Below are 10,144 nucleotides of genomic sequence, written 5' to 3'. Positions count from 1 at the left end.
GAGAGAATCCTCAAGCAGACTCCCTGTTGAGTCAGAGTCTGACACAGGACTTGATCCCAGGACCCTGAAATCATGACCTGAGCTGAAATCAAGAGTTGGATGCTCAGACTGAGGCACCCAGGAGCCCCTCTAAGAAATGCATTTGAAAGCTATAAATTTCCCTTCAGTACTGCTTTAGGTACAGCCAACAAGTTTAGGTATATAGTTTTTTTTTTTTTTTTTTTTTTTATGATAGTCACACACAGAGAGAGAGAGAGAGGCAGAGACACAGGCAGAGGGAGAAGCAGGCTCCATGCACCGGGAGCCCGACGTGGGATTCGATCCCGGGTCTCCAGGATCGCGCCCTGCGCCAAAGGCAGGCGCTAAACCGCTGTGCCACACAGAGATCCCTATAGTTTGTTATTTTTAAAAAATTATCATTTAGTTCTAAATATTTCAGAATTTGTTATGATTTTTTATTTAGCCTATTAATTACTTAGAAATATGTTTTTTCTTTTCTAAATTGTTCAAGCCAAACTTCCTCACTGCAAACAACAAAAACAAACTCTTGCTAGCTTAAGTATAAAAGGAATATACCAGAATAACTGGGAAGCCTGGAGAATCAGGCTCAGAAAATGGCTGGAATCAAGAAATAAAAGACATAGCCACACTCATATGACAGGAGCAGCCAGAGTAGGACAAGTTGCTGGTGTTTCTCCACTGGACATTCACTGCTACCACATGACCTCTACCTGTGGACAGTCACTATTGATGCTGAAATGTCACCTTTGCTCTCGTCCTAATGTCTTTCTTTTACAACATCCTTTTAGCTAATCATTTATTTTTTTTTAACGATTTGTTGAAATGTTCAGTCAAGTTTTTTAAAACTTCTCAATATGGAAAATATTAAACAAAAGGAAAAGGAGGGAGAATATTATAATGAAATTCAATGTGATGATCACCTCAGTTTCAGCAAATCAGCATTTTCTGGCAAATTTTTCAAAAAAAATTCTGGAGGGATTTTGTTATATGTTAAGTATTAACTTAGTAGAAATTGATATTTTTAAATCTTTAAGTCTTCTCATGAATGAGAAGCAAGCAGACTCCTCAAGCAGACTCCCTGTTGAGTCAGAGTCTGACACAGGACTTGATCCCAGGACCCTGAAATCATGACCTGAGCTGAAATCAAGAGTTGGATGCTCAGACTGAGGCACCCAGGAGCCCCTCTAATAAATGCATTTGAAAGCTATAAATTTCCCTTCAGTACTGCTTTAGGTACAGCCAACAAGTTTAGGTATATAGTTTTTTTTTTTTTATGATAGTCACAGAGAGAGAGAGAGAGAGAGGCAGAGACACAGGCAGAGGGAGAAGCAGGCTCCATGCTTCCAGAGAGTATGTCTCTTTACTTATTCAAATCTCTCTAATGTCTCCAAAATAATTAGACATGCGTGTGTGGACACATGTATATAGATGTATGTATATCATTATGATTATCCCTGATTTCCATATTTTAATGCTCTTGTTGCTATCATGAATGAGATCACCCCCAATATATCTCTAAGTAGTTATTAATGTTATGTAGGAAGGCTGTTGATTTTTTTAATCTTTCACATATATCCAGTGACTCTAGTAAGTTCTCATTAATTCTAAGTATTTTGTAGTTTTGTCTTGTATTACCTAGAAACATAAACACATTTTTTTCTGCAGATAATCATAATTTTACCTCTTCTTTTTCAGGAGGTACCTTTTTTCTTCCATTGTATCCATGTGGCTAAACCTCTGAAGAAAAATGTACTGTCCCAATGACTGGGCTCCCTTTACATTTATGACCACAATTGAACTCTTAATGCCTGGCATTATATTTCATTATTACATTCGCTCTCTCACTTTCCTAAATGAGTATTTTACACCTTCTCTCTCAAATTTTTTGCACCTCTTACCTGAGGACATTGTTTGCCATTTCATTGAGAACATAGAAGCAATCAGTAGAAAACTTTCAGAAGCTTCTAAAAACTCTACCTACCTCCCAACATCCATATCTATTTTTCTAGTTGCTAAAGCTACAGAGCAAAATTATCCCAAAACTTGTGGCTTAAAAGACTGAAAACATTTATTTTACTCACAAAACTACAATTTGGGCAGGGATTTGCAAGGATAGCTTTTGTCTGCTACCCTGGCTAGAGCTAGGATGGCTTGAAGGCTAGGTCTGGAAACCCCATGAAGTCGCACTCACTCACAGGTCGAGGGTTAATGCTGGTGGTCAGCTAGGATCTTGTCTGGGGCCATCAGACGGAACCCTTCCTTCTGTGTTCTAGGTGCTTCACATAGATTAACTCATTCAATTCTCATAACAACACTTAGAAATAGGTATAGTTTACCGAAGAGGAAAATGAGGCAGAGGCAGATAGGTAACTAGCCTGAGGGCCTACACCAAGGAGACAGATTGAGGATTTCAACTCAAGTGGTCCCATACTAGTCTATGCCCCTAATACTGGCTATGCTGAGAGAGAACATTTAGGACTGCCTCTCCTGGCTTTGCCCACTGTTCCCACTAGATCTCCTCTACCCTCACTCCTAAGCACCTTAGAGAAGTAGAGCTACCTACTACTTTAACAAACAAGGTTTTTTTCCCAACAACCTCAAACTGCCTTAGTACTTCACCTTCACATATGACAGAACTCTAAAAACCTTGTTAATGGTGCTCACTCCACTGTCTGAACTTCCTAGCCTACTTGCAGAGAGCTGGTAAACACAGTACAATCTGATGCATGGACTTCAAAGGAGAGAAGATGGTGATTCTCAAACTAAAAGCTGGCTTGTTGCTTCCATTCTTGGTTTTCAAGGCTACCAAGATGTCTGTTGGCAAATACCTCTGCCTGGCAATAAGCTACTGTTTAGCAGAGACCAATAAATTTGTCAGTGATGCCGGTGCAGACCTTGGGGCTTGTTTATAAATGGGTTAACTGATGGCTGTCTTGTTGAGTGTGGCAAAGGGCCAATCTTTTTTCTGTAATATGTGCAGTAGGGAGTGTGGGGCCTCCTGTTGGCAGCAACAACCATGAAGTCAGAGACACCCTCCCCCCCCCACCAACGTGAAAAATTACAGGATGGGAGAGGAAGAAAATAGGGAGATGATTCCATTTCTTAAAATGGTTTTATGACTTAAATTCCCTAGTCCCAACATTTATAACTTATTTAAATGAATTTCTATCAAATGGAGACCATTATGTAACAAGTTCAGAAAATAAGTGTGCTTTCTTCTGAAATTTCAAACACAGACACACTATATTTAAATAAAGTTTCCACAGCATTATTTCTTGGGGGTTTGCTTTTATTGCTTTTGAAGATGCAGAATCATCTTGTATACAAAGATGCATAACTTCATTGAAGCTGAATTTTCCATGGAAATTATTCAGTGCTCCCTCAATTCCCCCCACTTTATCTGACAGTCTTTCTTCCTCCAGATAATGGCTGGCAGCAACCCACAGCATGGAGGTTATATGCTGCACTTTTGAAAAAGTCTTGAATGGAGCCATTGTTCCCCTGAGATGGTCTGCATGTTTCACTGAACAGAGAGCAGGGTGTAAAAAAGGCACCTTGTGTGCAACTGTTGGCGAGGTTGGGAAGTGAATTAAAATCTCCAGAAAGTCTGGGCAGTGCTGTTCAGAGGAGCAATGAACCCTCTGGAAGCACTGTTAGCTCAGACATTCCAATGCGGTGAGGCAGCCTCAGGGACACGGCTCCCTCCAGTCTCATTTAGAGAGGGAGCGAGGGGGCGAGCAAAGGACATTGATTTGGATGTGCTCTCTTTGCAAAGATTTGAGGAAGGTGCTATTTCCCAGGCATGGATGGGATGGTTGATTATCACACTCAGGTAACCTTCCCGTTCAGTGGACCTAGATTTGCCTTGGTTACTAACAGTGCAATGACTCATTTGCAGGATTCAATGTTAACTGCTTATGCATCCACCAGTTTGTAGCAATCTAATTCCCATGTGCCTATTTTTTTTTTTTTTAAGACAACGCAAGTCTTTGGAGGCTCTAGGTGACTGGTGATATTTGACATTATGAGATTCATTAATCTTGTTTTATTTAATTTATTTAATTATTTAATTAATTCATTAATCTTGTTTACTGTCAGCAGTGGTTCCTTTTTTCCTGGCTCCTCCATTCACCTGTCCAGCGTGGACTCAGGGATTGCAGTGACTGACCACTCCCTATTACTCTAGTGCTGAGATCTCAAGCGCTTACTGAACAGAGAGTTTCCTCAGTGTCCTCTGCAGAGACCTTTTCAAAACCAGCTCTCAAGGGAGGCAGTGATGTTAATTTTCATTAAAATCCTAGTGGTGAGAAAATATCAAAAAAACAGTTAAGGACCAGGCTGGCAGATTTTTCTTACCGGCAGAAATTCTTTGGTGTCCTCTGGTGCATTCTTGCTCCAACCTCTCCTGTGCCCTGGAGGCTCAAAGTAGGGGAAGTCACTTTTAAGATCAACCTGAAAAAAAAAAAAAAAAACTTGAGCAGGAGGAAAGTGTGGGAGGAGGTGGGGATGTCCTAGTTAGAGGCTCAGCCTAAACACACGTATAGAGTTGGAGTGGGAGACATATGCTGGGTGGTCCATATTAACCAGGATGAGGCGGGTTCCTACAGTCGGGGGAGTTAGTTTGGAAGGCAGTGGGGAGCCTCTGAAGGCTTCTGCACAGATTAAAGTTGTAGAAGAGGGAAAACCCTATGACTGTGGATCCAAGAAGAGGACAGAGGAGAGGGGTGATGGGCCTCAGGAACTAATCCCGGTTGAAGGTACCAGATGTCAGACCTATGGAAAGGTCATGTGTCTATCAAAGTAGGTAAAGAAGAACAGGCTTAGGGGAGAGGGGAAGGGATGGTAATTCGACTTTTCTTCAGGTCCCCGCATCTCCTGACTGTCGACAGGCAGTCAAACCACCCGGCCCTAGGGGAGACTCTGCAGGGCCTGCAGCGTGGGCGGTGGGTGAACAAACATCCCCACGTTTGCTTCAGCAATGACAGAGCACTGGACTTGGAGTCCGCGGCCCTGGAGCGAGAGCAGTGCTTGGCACAGCGCCAGGCACCGTGTGGCGCTCAAGAAAACGTGTTAAGTCAACGCCCGACCGAACGGGTCCGAAAGTCTGCGCTGCCTTTCCCAGGGCGACCGCGGGCAAGTGACCCGCCCGCCACGAGCCCCAGTTTCCAGCAGGGCCAGGCAGGCGCGCTCCCCGGGGAGGTGTGGGCTGAAGCCCCCGCGGCCCGAGGGGCCCAGGGTTGCCGCCTCCCCGGGGCCCGGGGCCCGCTCCCGCCGGGCAGAGGCCGAGCGGGGGGCGCGCGGCGGGCGCCGGGGCGCGGACGGCTGCGGGGTCCGCCCCTCGCCCCCCCCCCCCCGCTCCGCGCCGCCCGAGCCGGGGGCGGGCCCGCCCCAGGCCGCTCCCCCCGCCGCCCGGGGCCCGCGGCGGCGCTCTCGGCCTCTCCCCCGGGCGGGCGGGTTCTGGGAAAGGCCTGCCCAGGGCGGGGGCCCCGCTGCCGCCCCGCCGTCCCGTACCCGCAGCGCGGGCGGAGCGAGAAAGCGGCGCCCCGGGGCGCACAGGCTCGCGCGGGGGCGGGGGCGGGGGCGGGGGCGGGGGCGGGGGCGGGGGCGGCGCGCCCCGGGCCCTGCCTCCGGGCTCGCCTGGCTGCGGCGCGCTGCTCGCCCCGCTCGGCCGCGACACACGGTAGCGGGGACCCCGACGCCGCCGGCCGCAGGCGCGTCCCGGACGGACGCTGCACTTGGGGACTCCGGCGCGACGGGCCCGAAGAGGAGGTGAGGAGACGACTGCGTGGCCCGGGCCCGAGGGTGGCGCAGGGGGACGTGGGCTCTTTCCGCGGGGGCAGCCGCGCGCCGGCACCTGGCGCCCCCCCCCCCCCCCCCCGCGGACGGAGGCCGGGCCCGGGGCGCGCAGGCCGCTCCCGCTGCGGGCCCCCTGGGTGCGGGCTCCGCTCCCGCGCGCCTCGCCTGCGTCCGCGCCGCCTTTTCCGTGGACTTGCGGAGGCGGAAAACATAAGCTGTTGGGGAGGCGGCACCTGGCGACTGTATCTCGAGGAAGGTGCCTGCGGCATTGTTCCTGGAGAGACCGATCCACGCCGCGTTGGACCCGGGCTCACTTGATGGCTGCGAGGATGGCCCCGTCCCTCCACGGCGCTCTGGCGCTGATAGGAGCAGCCGGGAGCCGGGAGCCGGGAGCCGGGAGCCGGGAGCCCTCCGTCGGGGCCACTCCTAAATGCACAGTACGAATGTGTGGGTTCCCCGCCCCTCCCGTGTCTAGTATTTCAGCCCCGGGACGGTCGGTGCAACAGACTCGACTAGACTGTTCCGTGTAAGAAAGATTCTACATTTAAAGGTTTATCGGCGTCATTTTCGATAGTGAGCTCCCTGAATAGATGCTATGGGGCATTCACTTCATTGAAAAGTGGTCTTTGCACACCCTTCATAATGGTGGTTGCACTTTGCAGACTTGGCTGGTAGGTCCTTTAGATCCCTGCAAGATTAGGCGCATTTCCTTGTGTTTCTTGTCGGAGCCCCCGGCGGTGTAGGGGGAGGCCACTGCCACGGGGTGGGCGCAGCGGACGCCAGGGACGCTTGACCCACCAGGGAGAGTTGTTGAGAGCCGGTCTTGGGAGGTGGACGCAGGTGACCCCATGGATACCGTCACGGCGGGAGAAGGGCAGTGGAGCTATCGCTGGATACTGTATGCAGCCATGTCTTCACAGATATTTCCTAAAGAATGCCTGAAGATGCTGTCATCTAGAACATCCTTTCCATTTTCCTCTTCTTGAATGCCCTTCCCCACCCATTTCACCACTCTAAACCCTAACCATCCTTCCAGCTGAATTTTGTTGCTGCTGTGAGGCCCTCCCTGATAACCCCAGCCTCAAATAGTCGACTGTGCCCTGCTGGGATTCCTGCAGCATTTTAGGTTCCAGACCTTCCTCCATTCTCTTTCTTTGAGAGTTATTTGTGTGCAGGTCTCCTTTTCCCTACTGAAGGCATTAACTGTGGCTTTCCAAGCACAGTGCTTTTAGCCATAAGACCCTTGGAAATAATTGTGGGCTGCTAATAAATGTTAAGACTTTGGTTCTTCAACACCAATCTTTATTTTGGAGGAGATAATATAATTGAAAGTATAATTTGTTGAAAAACATAATATTTACCATTTACAGGCCCACAGAGGAACTTTTCTTTGCACCTAGGAGCCATGCATAATAATTATCTTTGATCCATGCTTTGGGACCAAGTGAGAGGTGAGATTGAGCTGAGGGACGTTCTTCCAGTCCTTCTAGTAACATAAGCTCCTTGGATGTGCTCCAAGGTTGACCTGTGTCATTAAAAATTCCATGCTCAAGTGTGTTGTGGTGAAGCTAGATTCCAGTGAAGGTGCTTGGTTTTCTTTTTCTGTTTGCAACTGTGGTTAGTTACAGTCCCTTCTGGGCTTTTGTTGTATACTTTAAAACATGAATTTGATGTGTAACTTGTTATACATTTCTAAATGAATAAAGGATAATTGAAAAGAGTTGTGCATGATGTTTTGTAAAGCAGAGAGCAGGGAATGTTTCCCATGCTTGGGCAAGAGGAGATATTTGCACAGAGCAAGGCTGCTCTGCACGTGTGTGTGTTGGCATTCCCAGTCTTCCACACACCTGGCTGGCAAGCAGCCTAGGTAGGACAACAGCTGCTTCAGTCCAGACTCTGTCTCTCTCTGCCTGGGCCTACCTCTACTGGGGGTGAGTGGGGGGCGGGCAGGGGGCTCCCAGGGAATACAACAATTTAGAGCTGGATTAGAAGGAAAAGTAGGAGAAAAGCTAGAAAAAGCAGTAGCAGCTTGGTTCATCAATTTGCTTTCCTGCTGACATTTGGTCAAGATCTTGGCATTGAGCAAGTGGGAATTCAGTTGGGAAGAGGAAGGCAGGTGATGGGGAGCATGGCACTCTGGCAGAAGGGCTGGGAGGTATTAATGTGGCCCAGTTAGGAGGGGTCCCCAAAAAGGAAGTTGGAGATGGAGAAGTAGGGAGTAAACATAATATCAAAAATGTACTTTGCCGTGGGCCAACCATGGAGCCTAAAAAGGAAGAGAAAACTCTTCAGCTTCCTGTGGTCTTCTTTGCTTTCAGGTGCAGAATGCAGACTTATTTTTATTAAAGCTACAGTTCATCTGTGTTATGGCTTAAATAGGTTTTCATGGGCCAGGTTGGAACCTAGCCCTCTATAGCTATGCTATCAGTATGGTAACCACAAATCATGTATGGTTATTTGCTTTAAGTTTAAATTAGAATAATTAAATGAAATTAATGGGTTACCTTTCAAGTGCTCAGGAGTTATGTGTGGCCAGTTGCTACCCTACTGGACGATAAAGATGTAGAACATTTCCATCATTTCAGAAACCCCATCCTAGAATATTGTTCTAAAGGATTCATGCCTTTTTTTTTTTTTTAAGATTTTACTTATTCATTTAAGAGAGAGAGTGAGAGCAGTGGGCGGGGGTTGAGGAGAGAGGAAGAAGCAGGGATCATGGCCTGAGCCGAAAGCAGACCTGTAACCGACTGAGCTACCTAGGTCCTGGGTTCATGCCTGTTAATCCCCAAGATATTGATGTCAGAACCCAATTCAGTCATAAATTAAAATGTTCCTGTTTATAATCCTCTAGCAAATCTATTTAGATGCAAGTAATAGTAGCAGTTGTTGGTAACGCTTTTGTAGTGTTTACTGCATGCCAGGCAGTGTTCTAAGAATTCTACATCTATTAACTCATTTCATTCTAACATGAGGCAGCAAGTGCCAGAGACCTGTGCGTTACCTACAATTCCAAAATCAAAACAAGCTCTGAAAACTGGTTTTCTTTTTTCTTTTTTTTAATGATAGTCACGGAGAGAGAGAGAGAGAGAGGCAGAGACACAGGCAGAGGGAGAAGCAGGCTCCATGCACCGGGAGCCCGACGTGGGATTCGATCCCGGGTCTCCAGGATCGTGCCCTGGGCCAAAAGCAGGCGCTAAACCGCTGCGCCACCCACGGATCCCTGAAAACTGGTTTTCTTAAGTTTGGCTACAAAACTTAATCTGAGTTGACATGAGATTATTAGAGTCTTTATTTTTCTGACCTGGTGAGAATTATTCATACATTTTTATTTCAGAAAGAATAGACATGTTTGCTGTGGATCCTATCAAGAATGTTATGTAATATATGGTCTATGGTACTGACTTACCATTATAAAAACAAACAAACAAAAAGCCTTCTGATTTTGGAAAAAGGAGTATGGGCCAACATTATCATGCCCATTTTGAAGAAAGGAAAACTGAGGAACTAAAAGGTTAAGCAACTTGTGTGGAATCATAGCAAGAAAGTGCCAGAGCCAGGAGTCTGTCGGAACAGGCTGGCTTCAGGATCCATTCCCTTGACTACTGCTATCCTGCCTCTGGTCTCATCACCCAGAACAAATGACTGGCCACTTTTTTGGCTGGGTGAAGCCAGATAGCTTTAATTCAGCTCATTAGAAAGCTTCAGGTAGAGCTCTGGCTAAATTGTTAAGCAGTTGAGATTGAAATGCTATGGATAGTTAAACTGCTATAATAGGCACGCTTAGTGATGGTTAGCTTGCCCCTTTCTACCTCGTGCCAATCGCAATTTATTTTGAGCCATTTGCTGTATGAGAACCAATAGCAAAAGAGGCCCTCATTGTGGCATTGGTAAAGCTACTGGGCCTTTGTTGAAACCAGTGGCACGGGGATCCCTGGGTGGCGCAGCGGTTTGGCGCCTGCCTTTGGCCCAGGGCGCGATCCTGGGGACCCGGGATCGAGTCCCACGTCGGGCTCCTGGTGCATGGAGCCTGCTTCTCCCTCTGCCTGTGTCTCTGCCTCTCTCTCTCTCTCTCTCTCTCTGTGACTATAATACATAAATAAATAAAAATTAAAAAAAAAAAAAAAGAAACCAGTGGCACATGGGGGTTTATATACTCATGATTGTTATGAGGTAGGAGGCAGGAGATGGTTTGGTCCTGGTATCTACTGACTGCTGAGCACTGATGAGGCCATTCTGGGGCTCGCAGGGGTTCTGAGACTTCCTGGGATGGTTTCAGAGGATCTGGATCCATCTGACTAATTTGGAAGTCTCTCCGGGGAGACTAAAT

The 10,144-nt window shown here is 47.6% G+C and overlaps 1 protein-coding gene across 5 annotated transcripts in view; it reads left to right on the top strand.

The window, feature by feature from the left end:
• Positions 1-5,568: 5,568 nt before the first annotated feature.
• Positions 5,569-10,144, top strand: part of PLCE1 (phospholipase C epsilon 1) — a 309,225-nt gene continuing 304,649 nt past the window's right edge. For 3 of the 5 annotated variants that reach the window (XM_041739693.1, XM_041739678.1, XM_041739673.1), the window contains exon 1: positions 5,569-5,790. The gene's annotated coding sequence lies outside the window, so the exon portion shown is untranslated. The remainder of the gene's footprint in view (positions 5,791-10,144) is intronic. The other 2 variants (XM_041739700.1, XM_041739686.1) reach the window with 1 other exon arrangement.

Source organism: Vulpes lagopus, chromosome 2, assembly GCF_018345385.1.
Source record: "Vulpes lagopus strain Blue_001 chromosome 2, ASM1834538v1, whole genome shotgun sequence".
Taxonomy (NCBI): Eukaryota; Metazoa; Chordata; class Mammalia; order Carnivora; family Canidae; genus Vulpes; species Vulpes lagopus.
The sequence above is the reverse complement of the archived record's forward strand: the minus strand, read 5'-3'. Positions and strand labels throughout refer to the sequence as shown.